The following is a 15,267-nucleotide window of genomic DNA, read 5'->3' as shown; positions in this document are numbered from 1 at the left end:
TTTTTTTTTTTTTTTTGTCTTCTTCTTATGGGACTCCTATGATTTGAATGTTGGGGCATTTAACATTGTCCCAGAAGTCTCTGAGATTGTCCCCATTTCTTTTTATTTGTTTTTCTTTTTCCTCTCTGTTTCATTTATTTCCATGATTCTATCTTCTACTTCACTTATCCTATCTTCTGCCTCCATTATTCTACTGTTGGTTCCCTCCAGAATGTTTTTTTAACTAATTTATTGCAGTATTCATTATATATTGACTCTTTTTTACTTCTTCTAGGTCCTTGTTAAACCTTTCTTGCATCTTCTCAATCCTTGTCTCCAGGCTATTTATCTGTAACTCCATTTTGTTTTCAAGATTTTGGATCATTTTCACTATCATTATTCTGAACTCTTTATCAGGTAGATTCCCTATCTCTTCCTCTTTTGTTTGGTTTGGTGGGCATTTTTCCTGTTCCTTTACCTGCTGGGTATTTCTCTGCCTTTTCATCTTGTTTATATTGCTGTGTTTGGGGTGGCCTTTGTGTATTCTGGCAGCTTGTGGAGTTCTCTTTATTGTGGAGTTTCCTCGCTGTGGGTAGGGTTGGATGGGTGGCTTGTCAAGGTTTCTTGGTTAGGGAAGCTTGTGTTGGTGTTCCGGTGGGTAGAGCTTGATTTGTTTGTTCTGGTGGGTGGAGCTGGGAGTGCAATGAAGTGTCCAGTAATGAGTTATGAGATGTCAATGGGTTTGGAGTGACTTTGAGCAGCCAATATATTGAAGCTCAGGGCTATGTTCTTGTGTTGCTGGAGAATTTGCGTGGTATGTATTGCTCTGGAACTTGTTGGCCCTTGGGTGGTGCTTGGTTTCAGTGTAGGTATGGAGGCATTTGATGAGCTCCTATCAATTAATGTTCCCTGGAGTCAGGAGTTCTCTGGTGTTCTCAGGATTTGGACTTAAGCCTCTTGCCTCTGGTTTTCAGTCTTATTCTTACAGTAGCCTCATGATTCTCCATCTATACAGCACTGATGATAAAACATCTCCTTTTGAAGACAATGGGCTGCTTTTCTGGGTGCCTGATGTCCTCTTCCAGCATTCAGAAGTTTTTTTTGTGGAATTTACTCAGCGTTCAAATGTTCTTTTGATGAATTTGTGGGGGGAGAAAGTGGTCTCCCCGTACTATTCCTCCTCCATCTTATTACCACCCTCCCATTTAATCTTTAAATGTTGGAGTTCTTCTGGGCTTGGTCTTAAGCATTCATCTCTTCTCACTTAACATACTCTCTTAGACTAGCAGATAAACACTCACTTCCAAAGATTCAATTACCATTGGTAATACCAGGCTTGAATTTGTAACTCAGACCTTTCCATTTAGACCCAGCTGTCTAGGCATCTTCTCCAGAGTATTTGTTTCAGGCTAGGTAAACATGACATGTCCAAAGTTTAATTAATGATCTTCTTTGCATCTTGTTCCACTCTAAATGCTAACTCACTCGTGGAATCAACATCAATGCTATCCTTGCTCAAGCCAGAACCTGAGTGTTGTCCTAAATACTTCTCTCATTTTACTTCCCTATTCAATTAATCTTGGGTATTCTACTTTTTAAATATGTCTCCAGCATATCCTTTTCTATTTCCACTGTTGTTTTGATAATCAAAGCCACTCGCCTATCTTCACTGGATTATGAAATCAGCCTCTTACCTAGTCTCTCTTACTCCTGTCATCCTTCCTCTCAATTTATTCTCCATATTGCTGTTAGAGTGATCTTTTTAAAACAAAAATCTAATCATGCCACTCTGCAGCCAAACACTGCACTGCTTCCATCGTAACGTCTAAGTACATTATTTCCATGGCTTACATGCTCTCCTATAAGCCTCCTTCCCTTCCCACTGGTGTAGCTTTACTTCCAACACTCTATTTCCAACACAAAGTAGTTATATTTCAATTATTCCATTGCAGTAAACAACAACCTTACATACAGATTTACACATACTATTTCCTTTGTTGGAACTATCTTGTCTCCTGTTCTTGATCAATCAACTTCCTTTTATTCTGTCTCCACATCATTACACTCACTCATTTCACTCTGAACTTTTCATTTATAACACTTCTAAGGATAAGAATTGCTAAAAATATATTGGTTCAGTACATAATTGCATCATTAAATTAAAATATCTGCATTGTTTTCTGTTCTCCACTCTATCCCTGGTACCTTGGAACATAGCAGGCTATCAAATAGTACTTCCTTTTGTAAATAATTTATAATAAAAAATTAATATTTAAGAGACATTTTTAGTAATATTTGATGGCAAATCACTATTTATAGTCTCTAACTGTGTGTGCCATAGTAAAAGTATGAGAAATATAATTTAGCAAATAATGATTAAGAATGGGCACACCTTATGATTCAGAGTTGGCAGGCAAGAGAAGACACTTTTTAAAAAGTAGTTCTTTTTATACCTTCAGCATATTACAGTTCTTGTTGGCTTATCATTGAGCAAGATTTTAAAAAAGCATGGACTCATTTTAAAAATGAGAGAATAGAAACTTGAAATAACTATCACAAGTAACTACCTGGGTATTCAAGAGTCAAAGAAAAATGGTCTCAGTAAAATGTTGAACACAGCAGGCAATGGCAATAGCCTACTTTGAAACTGTAACTGGAAGCACAGTTTCCAGTAAGTGGGTCAGACAGCTTTGCCCTCCTGGCATAAGTTTTTAAGGCAATTGAGAGATTCATGAATTAAAGATAGACCTTTCTAAAATATTACAAATCTATAGCCATCACCTGGCACATTATTTAACAAATTGCCAAGGATTTTCATGAACTCTGCACATGCCAGGCATGATTCTTACAAACAGCATTGGGGTACTGTGTCCCGGCTGGCTTTAATCAACTGAAAAGGAATGCAATCAGCACCACAAATTAATAATATTCCTTTTCATGGTCATTTTGTTCCATAAAGAGTGACAAATGGGTAAAAAAACACTGTGAGAAAAATCACAAAATGATGTCTCCATAGGAAAAATAAGCTAGTTTGATTTGAAGATCCCCGTGATTATTTCTACATGATTTCCTAAAGCAATAGACTTCAATGGATGCCTCTGAAAACATTTTTCATTTTGATCAGAGTCAAATAAAGAGCTTTGCCACAGGACAAAATAAATCACCAATCTTACCTAAATGTATCACAGACTGAGGAAATAGTTAGGCAAATACACACGGGCACACAAATTCACATTCAGAAAATTACCATTTTACATGGCAAAAAAACCTGTTATTGTATACTGTTATTGATTTTTCAGGACTTTCAGATTATTTTCACTTCTTAAAACCTCATGAAAAGTAAAGAACAATATTCTGTACCCAGAGATGTTCTACCAACATGCACAAATTTGTTTTTTTTAATTAATTTATTTAAATTGGAAGATAATTGCTTTGTAATATTGTGATGGTTTTTGCCATACATCAATATGAATTGGCCATAGGAATCAGCAAACTAAAATGAACTGGAATGGGTGAATTTACTCGGATGACAATTATATATACTACTGTGGGCAGGAATTCCTTAGAAGAAATGGAGTAGTCATCACAGTCAACAAAAGAGTCTGAAATGCAGTACTTGGATGCAGTCTCAAAAATGGCAGAATGATCTCTGTTCGTTTCCAAGGCAAACCATTCAATATCACAGTAATCCAAATCTATGCCCCAACCAGTAATGCTGAAGTTGGATGGTTGTATGAAGAAATATAAGACCTTTTAGAACTAAAAACCAAAAACAATGTCCTTTTCATTATAGGGGAAAGGAATGCAAAAATAGGAAGTCAAGAAACACCTGGAGTAACAGGAAACTTTGGCCTTGCAGTACAGAATGAAGCAGGGAAAAGGCTAATAGAGTTTTGCCAAGAGAATGCATTGGTAAACACCCTATTCCAACAACATAAGAGAACACTTTACACATGGATGTCACTAGATGGTCAACATTGAAATCAAACTGATTATATTCTTTGCAGTCAAAGATGGAGAAGCTCTATACAGTCAGCAAAAACAAAACTGGGAGCTGACTGTGGCTCAGATCATGAACTTCTTATTGTCAAATTCAAACTTAAATAGAAGAAAGTGGGGAAAACCACTAGACCATTCAGGTATGACCTAAATCAAATCCCTTATGATCATACACCGGAAGTGACAAATAGATTTAAGGGACTAGATCTAATAGAGTGCCTGATGAACTATGGATGGAGGTTCATGACATTGTATAGGAGACAGGGATCAAGACCATCCCCAAGAAAATAAAATGCAAAAGAAGCAAAATGGCTGTCTGAGGAGGCCTTACAAACAGCTGTGAAAAGAAGAGAAGTGAAAAGCAAAGGAGAAAAGGAAAGATATACCCATTTGAATGCAGAGTTCCAAGAATAGCAAGGAGAGAAAAGAAACCCTTTCTCAGTGATCAGTGCAAAGAAATAAAGGAAAACAATAGAATGGTAAAGACTAGAGATCTCTTCAAGGAAACTGGAGATACCAAGGGAACATTTCATGCAAAGATGGGCACAATAAAGGACAGAAGTGATATGGACCTAACAGAAGCAGAATATATTAAGAAGAGACGGCAAGAATACACAGAAGAACTGTACAAAAAGATCTTCAAGATCCAGATAATTATGATGGTGTTATCACTCACATAGAGCCAGACATCCTGGAATGTGAAGTCAAGTGGGCCTTAGGAAGCATCAGTATGAGCAAAGCTAGTGGAGGTGATGGAATTCCCGTTGAGCTATTTCAAATCCTAAAAGATGATGATGCTGTGAAAGTGCTGCAAGCAATATGCTAGCAAACTTGGAAAACTCACCAGTGGCCACAGGACTGGAAAAGGTCAGTTTTCATTCCAATCCCAAAGAAAGGCAATACTAAAGAATGCTTAAACTAACACACAATTGTACTCATCACACATGCTAGTATATTAATGCTCAAAATTCTCCAAGCCAGGCTTCAGCAATATGTGAACCGTGAACTTCCAGACGTTCAAGCTGGTTTTAGAAAAGGCAGAGAAACCAGAGATCAAATTGCCAACATCCGTTGAATCATCGAAAAAGCAAGAGTTCCAGAAAAACATCTATTTCTGCTTTATTGACTATGCCAAAGCCTTTGACTGTGTGGATCACAAAAAACTGTGGAAAATTCTGAAAGAGATGGGAATACCAGACCACCTGACCTGCCTCTTGAGAAACCTATATGCAGGTCAGGAAGCAACAGTTAGAATTGGACATGGAACAACAGACTTGTTCCAAAAAGGAAAAGGAGTACATCAAGGCTGTATATTGTCACCCTGCTTATTTAACTTATATGAAGAGTACATCATAAGAAACACTGGGCTGGATGAAGCACAAGCTGGAATCAAGGTTGCTGAGAGAAATATCAATAAACTCAGATATGCAGGTGCCACCACTCTTATGGCAGAAAGTGAAGAACTAAAGAGCCTCTTGATGAAAGTGAAAGAGGAGAGTGAAAACATTGGCTTAAGGCTCAACATTCAGAAAACGAAGATCATGGCTTCTGGTCCCATGACTTCATGGCAAATAGATGGGGAAACAGTGGAAACAGTGACACGCTTTCTTTTTTCAGGCTCCAAAATCACTGCAGATGGTGAGTGCAGCCATGAAATTAAAAGATGCTTACTCCTTGGAAGGAAAGTTATGACCAACCTAGACAGCATATTAAAAAGCAGAGATATTACTTTGCCAACAAAGTTACATCTAGTCAAAGCTATGGTTTTCCCAGTAGTCATGTATGGATATGAGAGTTGGACGATAAAGAAAGCTGAGTGCCAAAGAATTGATGCTTTTGAACTGTGGTGTTGGAGAAGACTCTTGAGGGTCCTTTGGACTGCAAGGGGATCCAACCAGTCCATCATAAAGGAGGTCAGTCCTGAGTGTTCATTGGAAGGACTGATGTTGAAGCTGAAACTCCAATACTTTGGCCACCTGATAAGAAGAGCTGACTCATTGGAAAAGACCCTGATGCTGGGAAAAACTGATGGCAAGAGAAGCGGATGATGGAGGAAAAGATGGTTGGACAGCATAACTGACTCATTGGACATGAGTTTGGTTAAACTCCAGGAGTTGGTGGTGGACGGGGAGGCTTGGCATGCTGTGGTCCATGGGGTTGCAAAGAATCAGAAACGACTTCAGAAAACTAAGATCATGGCATCTGGTCCCATCACTTCACAGCAAATAGATGGGGAAACAGTGGAAACAGTGGCTGACTTTATTTTTCTGGGCTCCAAAATCACTGCAGATGGTGACTGCAGCCATGAAATTAAACAATGCTTACTCTTTGGAAGGAAAGTTATGACCAACCTAGACAGCATATTAAAAAGCAGAGACATTACTTTGCCAACAAAGGTCTGTCTGGTCAAGGCTGTGGCTTCTCCAGTGGTCATGTATGGATGTGAGAGTTAAACTATAAAGCTGAGCGCTGAAGAATTGGTGCTTTTGAACTGTGGTGTTAGAGAAGTCTCTTGAGAGTCTCTTGGACTGCAAGGAGATCCATCCAGTCCATTCTAAAGGAGATCAGCCCTGGGTGTTCATTGGAAGGACTGATGCTGAACTGAAACTCCAATACTTTGGCCACCTGATGAGAAGAGCTGACTAATTTGAAAAGACCCTGATGCTGGGAAAGATTGAGGGCAGGAGGAGAAGGGGATGACCAAGGATGAGATGGCTGGATGTCATCACTGACTCGATGGACATGGGTTTGAGTGGACTCCAGGAGTTGGTGATGGACAGGGAGGCCTGGCATACTGCGGTTCATGGGGTCACAAAGAGTCAGACACGACTGAGCGACTGAACTGAACTGAACTGATACATGTGTCCCCTCCATACTGAACCCCCTCCTACCTCCCTCTCTATCCTATTTCTCCAGGTTGTCACAGAGCAGCAGCTTTGGGTTCCCTGCTACATACATCAAAGTTGTACTGGTTTTCTATTTTATCTAAATGTTGAAGACAATAAGAATGAAAAAACCCAGCATTTAGATTCCAGTGCCTTGACTTTGACCTTAATTAAGTTAAAACTTGTTTGGTCCACCACTCCCTAAGTAATACATGAAAGATTAAAAAAAAAAAAAAAAAGAAGAAGCATTCTTAGAGATAGGATAATGAACTATTCTATCTAGTTCATGAAATATGACCACTGTTTCAGAGAGACACTTTGATTTAATGTGCATTGGCAGACAATGCAAAAATTATGAGTGGCCCTTATGTGCCACACGCACACACTGCAAAGCTGAATTACTCATTTGTTTATCTCATAAAGCATAGGCTGATGCAACGTAAGGGCATTTCTAGCAAAATCCATGGAGACATAATCTGTAACTGTTTAAAATGATAAAAGGCTAACGAAATGGATTGAACACAGCCTATCGAGAGCATATGATTAACAGCATTCAGGAAATCAAAAACTAGAGAAAACACCAAGAAAAAAGCATGAGTTTAAACATCTGGCCATGCAGTTATGAATATTGTCACTATGCATTCAGTGGCAAACAACTGCTTTCTAGTTAGTAAATCAGGCTTGTCTTTTGACACCACCTTGTATTCCCTGAATCTATCTGGTCTATTGGTGACATTTTAATCATATCTTTTGTTGAGGGTCTACAGCAATTGGATAGCTGTGAAATTTTGCATTTGATTCTATCACAGTGTTGTTCTTCACATGAGAGCATTTAAGATGGATCAAATGCCTCCACATAGACTTTTCCACATTGCTGAATTAACACAAACAAAATGATGAATGGTCCAATTTAAGTGTAGCTGCTGTGAAATGCCAGGCTAGATTCCCTGAGTAATGCCACTTGTGTACATGCCACACCCTACAACTCAACAACAAAAAGAACAAATCAACTGATTAAAAATGGGCAAAAAATGTGGATAGACACTTCTCTAAAGAAGATACATAAATGGCCAACAAGCATATCAAAAGCTGTCCAACATTACTAGTGATCAGGGAAATGCTCATCAAAACCACCATGAAATTCTCCTCACACCCACTAGGATGGTCACTATCAGAAAAACAAAACAAAAACCAAAGTGAATACAAGCTTGGTGAGGTTGTAGCAAAACTGGCACCCTTGTATACCATTGGTAGGGATATAAAATGGTGCAACCACTAAAGAAAACAGGAGAGCAACTCCTTAGAAAGCTAAAAGAAGAATTACCATACATCCCACAATCTCATATCTGAATATATATATCCAAAAGTATTGAAAATAGGATCTTGAAAAGATTTTTGCATATTTGTTCACTGTAAAATCACTCTAAACAACCACAATGTAGAAACAACCAAAATGTTCACTGCCGGGTGAATAAAGAAAATGTTGTTTATTATGTGGTGTATATACAATATTATTCAGCCTTAAAAAAGAAGGAAATCATGTTACATGTTACAACATGAATGAACTCTGAGGACATTATGTTAAGTGAAATAAATCGATCACAAATAGATAATCACTACATGATTCCACTTCGAGGAAGTTTTTAAAGTAGTCAAACATAGGAACAGAAATTTGAATGGTGGTTGCCAGGGGCTGAAGGGAGGGGATGAGGGGATTAGTTTTTCCTTGTGTATAATGTTTAGCAGCCATGAAATTAAAAGACACTTGGTCCTCGGAAGAGAAGCTATAGGACAAACCTTGGAGAAGGAAATGGCAATCCACTCCAGTGTTCTTGCCTGGAGAATCCCAGGGATGGGGCAGCCTGGTGGGCTGCCATCTGTGGGGTCGCAGAGTCGGACACGACTGAAGCGACTTAGCAGCAGCAGCAGCAGACAGCATATTAAAAGCAGAGACATCACTTTGCCAACAAAGGTCCATCTAGTCAAAGCTATGGTTTTTCCAGTAGTCATGTATGGATATGAGAGTTGGACTATAAAGAAGGCTGAGCACTGAAGAATTGATGTTTCCAAATTGTGGTGTTGAAGAAAGACTTTTGAGAGTCCCTTGGAGAGAAAGGAGATCAAACTAGTCATTCCTAAAGGAAATCAGCCCTGAATATTCATTGGAAGGACTGATGTTGAAGCTGAAGCTCTAATGGTTTGGCCATCTGGTGCAAAGTGCAGACTTATTGGAAAAGACCCTGATGCTGGGAAAAATTAAGGGCAGGAGGAGAAGGGGGAAACAAGATGAGATGGTTGGATGGCATCACCGACTCAATGGGCATGAATCTGAGCAAACTCTTGGTGATAGTGAAGGACAGGGAAGCCTGGATTGCTGCAGTCCATGAGGTCATGAGAAGTTGGACACAACTGAGCGAGTGAAAACAACAAGTGTATCAGACTGGCAGGAAAAAAAAAAGAGTTCTAGAGATTGCCGTACAACAATGTACATGTAGTTAACACTGCTACACTGTGCACTTAAAAGCGGTTGAGATGGCAAATTATCTGTTATGTGTGTTTTTACTACAATAAAATAAGAAGCCCTTGAAACAAACACAGAGCAGGTAAGGGAATGTACACAAGGCCAAGAAGTAGCTGACAGCACCTCAGTCTACACAGAAACAAAGGGGCAGGTTCTCCACCCCATCTCCTCTCCACACTAAGCAACCCAGGACACTTCATCAAGGAGGGCTTGGGTGGTATAAGCGTTACTAAATTAAAAAATAAATATTTCTTATTAGATTTCTGTTACTGCTTACTATTTTCTTTTCATCGTTTATTTATTTTTAATCAGCTAAATTGCTTATATCCAAGATTTCGTTCCTAGTTTGACAAACTATCAAGTCTATGATCTCTTCATGACCCCTCCTTCCTTCTGTTCTAATGTAGGTTATCTAGGCCTGATGAACTCCTATGTTTCCTTGCTGTCTTTGTTTAACTGATCTTCTTGTTCACAGTCACTACTGCTTGGACTCTATATTCAATCATTCATTCATTCATGTTCTCTCTCTCTCCTCTTGCCCTTTAAATGTTTATCTCTAATTTTAATCGAGGGCTTCCCTAGTAGCTTAGTTGGTAAAGAATCCACCTGCGATACAGGAGACCCCAGTTCAATTGATCATACCCTTAAGTACTTAAGAAGCTTTGATTCTTATATCGCATTATTTTCCTAAAATTATTTTTCTTCTTTTTGAGGTACATGTTTGCATTTCCTTAGAGAGATCTGTGTCTAGAAAGCACTGCATATTTTTGCATGTCTAATTTTTAAAAAGCCTTATTTTCTCTTTACACAGGAATAGAATTGTATGCCCAGGAGTTCGGCATAAAATTCGAGGTGGCAAGTTGTTTCCCTTAGCTCTCTGAGGCACTGTTGCATTCTCCTGGTGTAGCCAGAATGCTGAGATAGAAAACCAAAATCACTATTTACTTTATTCTATGTGTGCTTCCTCCATTAACCCTTTTTGTAGGTGATTCCTCCATTCATTCAGTTTTCTTCCTTGCTTTGGTGATGCTGTCTTTCCTTAAATGTTCAATGACTAATAGCTATTTGGATTAGTTTGTAGTTGAAATTTTCTGCATGACTATTGGATGTATCAATACATACAGTCTGTCTGAGGGTGGAGGTTAGGGAAGGCAAGAAATGACTTTGGTGGTTTGTACTCACATCTCTTTTAAGAAGGAGGGAGTAGGAGGCTGAATATGTAGTCAAAGACCCTGGGGTCAGTCTCTGCACAGCACACTGCTTATTCCACTTGGGTATCACCAGCTTGTCTTTCCCATATAAGCTACCATATACAAGGCTCCATCTTGTAACTTGTCTCTCCACCACTGCTGTTTAACCTAGGCTCGAGTAGAGAGATAGGCAAGGGTCAACCCATTCTGGTTCTGTTAATAACTACATATTCTTTCATTTGCCCTTGGACCACTCTCACACTCTTTATATTCACTCTTTCCAGGTGTGTTAATTCTTATGTTATCATTAGAGGAAAATGATTCTTCCCAACTCAGGATCTTTCCTCTACATGAAGGAAGCTTTGCTAGCTATAACACTTCTGGTCTATCTCTTGCCTTTAAATATCCCTCCCCTAGAGGGGAGGACATAGATTGAGGTATGCTGACATGCTGTGTGTCTCTCACACATACTCACAGAAAGACGCACCACTTTGAAAACAAAGTGCTTTCCCTGGTGGCTCAGCTGGTAAAGAATCCTCCTGCATTAGAGGAGACCTGGGTTCGATCCCTGGGTTGGGAAGATCCCCTGGAGAAAGGAAAGGCTACCCACTCCAGTATTCTGGCCGGGGGAATTCCAGGGACTGTACAACCCATGGGGTCGCAAAGAGTCGGACACGACTGAGTCACTTTCACTTTCACTTTCTTTGAAAACAAAATATCATTACAGTGAATGAGGTAACTGTAGTGGAAATAACCTGGCAAAGCAATGGCCAAATTCTGCAGAACTGAACACCCTCCTGGAGAACGTGATAATTAGGTGGCTTCTCCCATCTCTGCACAACTCATGTGTTCATGACACAGAATAAGACGTACAGTTCAGAAGCAAACCCCAAGGGGCCCTAGAACTGCTACACAGAAGGAGTGTCCTGACCCGACCCTCCTGTGATGGGACCTTGCATCTCCATCTTCTCTAGGACCTTCAAGCATGGGTTATCAAGGTCCCTCCTGTACCACCAAGCTGTTTATATGCTAACAGGAAATAGAGGCCTCTCAGTGGAACCTGATCTTTCCAGCCCTTCAAAAATTGCTACAGGACCCTAGGTTTATGCTGATATAATCCTTCTTCTTAATGCACAGCCCAAAATAAGAAAATAGTACCAGACATTTCTTTCTGTTTGCAGTTTTGATTACAAAGAAGGAAACTGGGTTGTTGGGGACAAAAAGGATAAGGAGATTTTTTTTTCTTTTTTTAAGTTATTTAAATGTGCAAGTATATTCTATAAAATTTTGAATAAATTTAAAATTGGGGGAAAATAAAAAAAATAAAATAAAATAACGTGGGCAAACCAAACTCAGAGACTTCTTTTTTCCCTCACTCCAAAGTGCCTGCCTTCAGAAATCATGATATCTTCTCTGTTCTGCTATATTATGGATCTTACAAGGGCAGCAACCACATCTCTTCATGTGGGAAGGTCTGCTCCAGTCTGGTGTTGCCTTGGCTGGCTGGGAGGTCTGTTTCATGCTCCTATACACAAACTCACTTGTCCTGAGATATCATATAAGGCACGTTCTCCAGTATCAGTTTCAAGAAGCCAAATATGTCATTCCAAGTCTTAGCCCACTGTCTTTGTTCTCCACTGATTCAGAACTCAAGGAGTAAAGCAGACCCACTGTGTATCAGACACCTTAGAGCTGAACATGGGTATTTGAGACCACTGTTTTCCATCACCTTTCTAATCTTCCATTTTAGCAATTTCTGGTCCACCAAGGAATCAATATACTGCAAAAGAATCCAACCAGTCTATCCTAAAAGAAATCAGTCCTGGGTGTTCATTGGAAGGACTGACGCTGAAACAGAAACTCCAATACTTTGGCCAGCTCATGCAAAGAGTTGACTCATTGGAAAAGACTCTGATGCTGGGACGGATTGGGGGCAGGAGGAGAAGGGGATGACAGAGGATGAGATGGCTGGATGGCATCACCGACTCGATGGACATGAGTTTGGGTAAACTCCAGGAGTTGGTGATGGACAGGAAAGCCTGGCGAGCTGCAATTCATGGGGTTGCAAAGAGTTGGGCACAACTGAGCAACTGAACTGAACTGAAAGTTATGCATTAAATTCACTTTTCTACCATTTCTAAGGGTTAAGTGAGGAAGTTGTGCTCTACAGCATGTAGTCAGCCTAACATCTGAAAACATATCCCTTCTTCTAAAACAAATACATATCTAGTCTAGTTCAGAAGTTCTCAGCTGGCGGAACAGTCCTGCTCAAGGTAGGATTTAAAAATGAGAAGCATCGTGGTTGTCACAACAACTACGTGGCATTTGGTATCTAGGGATAGAGAAGCTAAACATTTTTCATTTCAAAATAATCCTACAATGTAATTACTAAATCATCATCACTCTAGAGAAAAGAAAATTAGGGTATTAGAAGATTCCTTGACCTGCCAAATAACACCTGGTTGGTATTTAGAGAAACTGGGATGAAATTTCAGGTCTATCTGATATAGAAACTATCCCATTATTTTCCTGTTTTTTTCTTCTTTCTGAAGCACATCTTGCCATTTTTCAGAGAAGTCTGTGTCTAGAAAACATAACTTGTTGCTTCCTCCCCATGGTGGCCCCACTCCTAGGGTCGCATCACAATAACCACTTGGTTAAAAGCACTTTCCTGTATTATTCTCATTGAGACACCAATTTATTAACAATAACTGCCTTATAAATTTCCCCCAAACCTCAACCCCCAAGTGAAGGGTCCTTTTTCCCTTTTATAAATCAATTTAGAGACAAAGGCATTCACCTGAATAACCCCAGTTCCTAATCCTTCTCGTCACAGTCCTATGCTTTCCTCTGCTTCGTCCCATCCTATATTCCCAAGTATGGCAAGAAAGACTTGCTCTGGCTGTTTCTATTTCTCCTTCTCTCCCAGCACTCAGCAGAGCATTACGGAGCTTGTGCTCATTTGCTCTTTCCAGTTATTTCTGTATCTACCACAGTCACACCTGCTCCAGTGATTTCTGGATGCACTGGACGCCCGCCATCTGACAGAAACAGTTGTCTTATTTGTCTGAGCAGAAGGACTGCGTTGCTAATGGCTCAGGACTCCGATTGATGACACTGTTCACAGAAGACAAGGACCAGAGGTCAGTCTGTAGTTTGTCTTCAAAAGCTATTTTTTTTCCAGGAAAAAAAATTTATCCTGTGTCAGTTTTTAAGAGAAGGTTCAGGCTGGTACTTCCTTGTTAGAGAGAAATAGATTATAAGTTCCTTGAGAGTGGAGACCTATATTTATTAATATTATATATGTTATCTGTAACTACATATAAGTAATCAGTTATACATATAAGTAATCAGTTACAGAATCATAGAAAATATAACTTCCTGATGCTCAGGGACCTTAATAAAAGTTCTGAAGAATAATTCACTAGTAAAGACACAAGCTCTACTAGCTTTCTGTCCTCTACCCCATCTATTTCCTTCCATTAGTAAATGATTTCGTGATGCACAGTATACCTAGAGGCTTTGTAATTAATTAAACAATGAGGTTATGGTATGTCAGATTCATAACCTCCTTATCCACAGCACTCAGGACAGCATCCTAAGGAGAATTTTGGTTTCAGTGAAACAACATCAACTGTCATGCTAAATTAATATTGTTAATTAAAAATACATGGGACTTCTAATTTTTCTTACATTTAACTTGCATTAGTTTACAATCAAAAGCCCTGCAAACATAAAAAATATTTCTTAGCTTTATATAAACTTAAATGATATTAAAATTAAACTAATTTAAATCAAAGCTGGGCACATGTAGTGATCCATCTCCAAGATGCCATCATTTTCTTCTCTCCATTTTGTGCAGGCTATTCCCCCTCTGAGAGTAGAAGGCCAAGCCCCTAAATTCCCAAACATGAACTCACTGGCCTGTAACTGTTCTCATCAACAGAACACAGCAGAAGTGGCAACAGCAATAATGTGCAACTTCTGAGGCTGGGCTCTCCAGAGTCTGTAGCTTTCACTTGAAGCCCTTGGGACATGCACTCTATCAAAAGCTACCTATCATCTAAGATGTCCAGCTATTTTGAGACTGCCATAATATGAGGAAGCCTAACTACCCATGTGAAGGAAAGACATGGAAAAAGAAGTACCTGATGAGCCCCACTTTTTCTAAATTCTTGGTCAGGCTTCAGACATGTAAGGACAGAGGCCTTCAGCAGTCTTGGCAACTGTTTGAGTCCAACTGTTTGAGGGGTCCCAAGTGAAAACCACCAAACTCAGTCCATCCTCAGAAGCACAAGAAATAATAATAACATGCTGTTTTAAGCCACTAAGTTTGGGGTTTGTTTCAGTTTCAGTTCAGTCACTCAGTCGTGTCCGACTCTTTGCGAGTTTGTTACATAATATTAAATAAATAGAATTGTGTCCATACTTTTTTCTTTTTAGGAAAATGTTAATATATGGAGCCAACTTGAAGGAGTTCCCAAAGGCCAAATTTGGAACATTTGAGCAACAACATAATGATAGTAATGGATTCTCATTGGCTAAAATAACTATCCCTGAGTCCATACTGATATAAATAATTGAATAATCAAATTAATGGGGAAGAAGAGACAATTTTCCTGCCAGCAGTATTCAAATCAATAAATACAGTTAGAATGATAGAAAATCACCACTTGACAAATATCACATACAT

The 15,267-nt window shown here is 39.3% G+C and overlaps 1 protein-coding gene across 1 annotated transcript in view; it reads right to left on the bottom strand.

Moving 5' to 3' along the window:
* Window positions 1–15,267, bottom strand: part of THSD7B (thrombospondin type 1 domain containing 7B) — a 926,619-nt gene that overhangs the window by 363,625 nt on the left and 547,727 nt on the right. The window lies entirely within an intron of this gene.

The sequence above is a fragment of the Bos mutus genome, chromosome 2 (assembly GCF_027580195.1).
Source record: "Bos mutus isolate GX-2022 chromosome 2, NWIPB_WYAK_1.1, whole genome shotgun sequence".
NCBI lineage: Eukaryota > Metazoa > Chordata > Mammalia > Artiodactyla > Bovidae > Bos > Bos mutus.
This window is presented reverse-complemented; position numbering and strand designations above follow the sequence as displayed.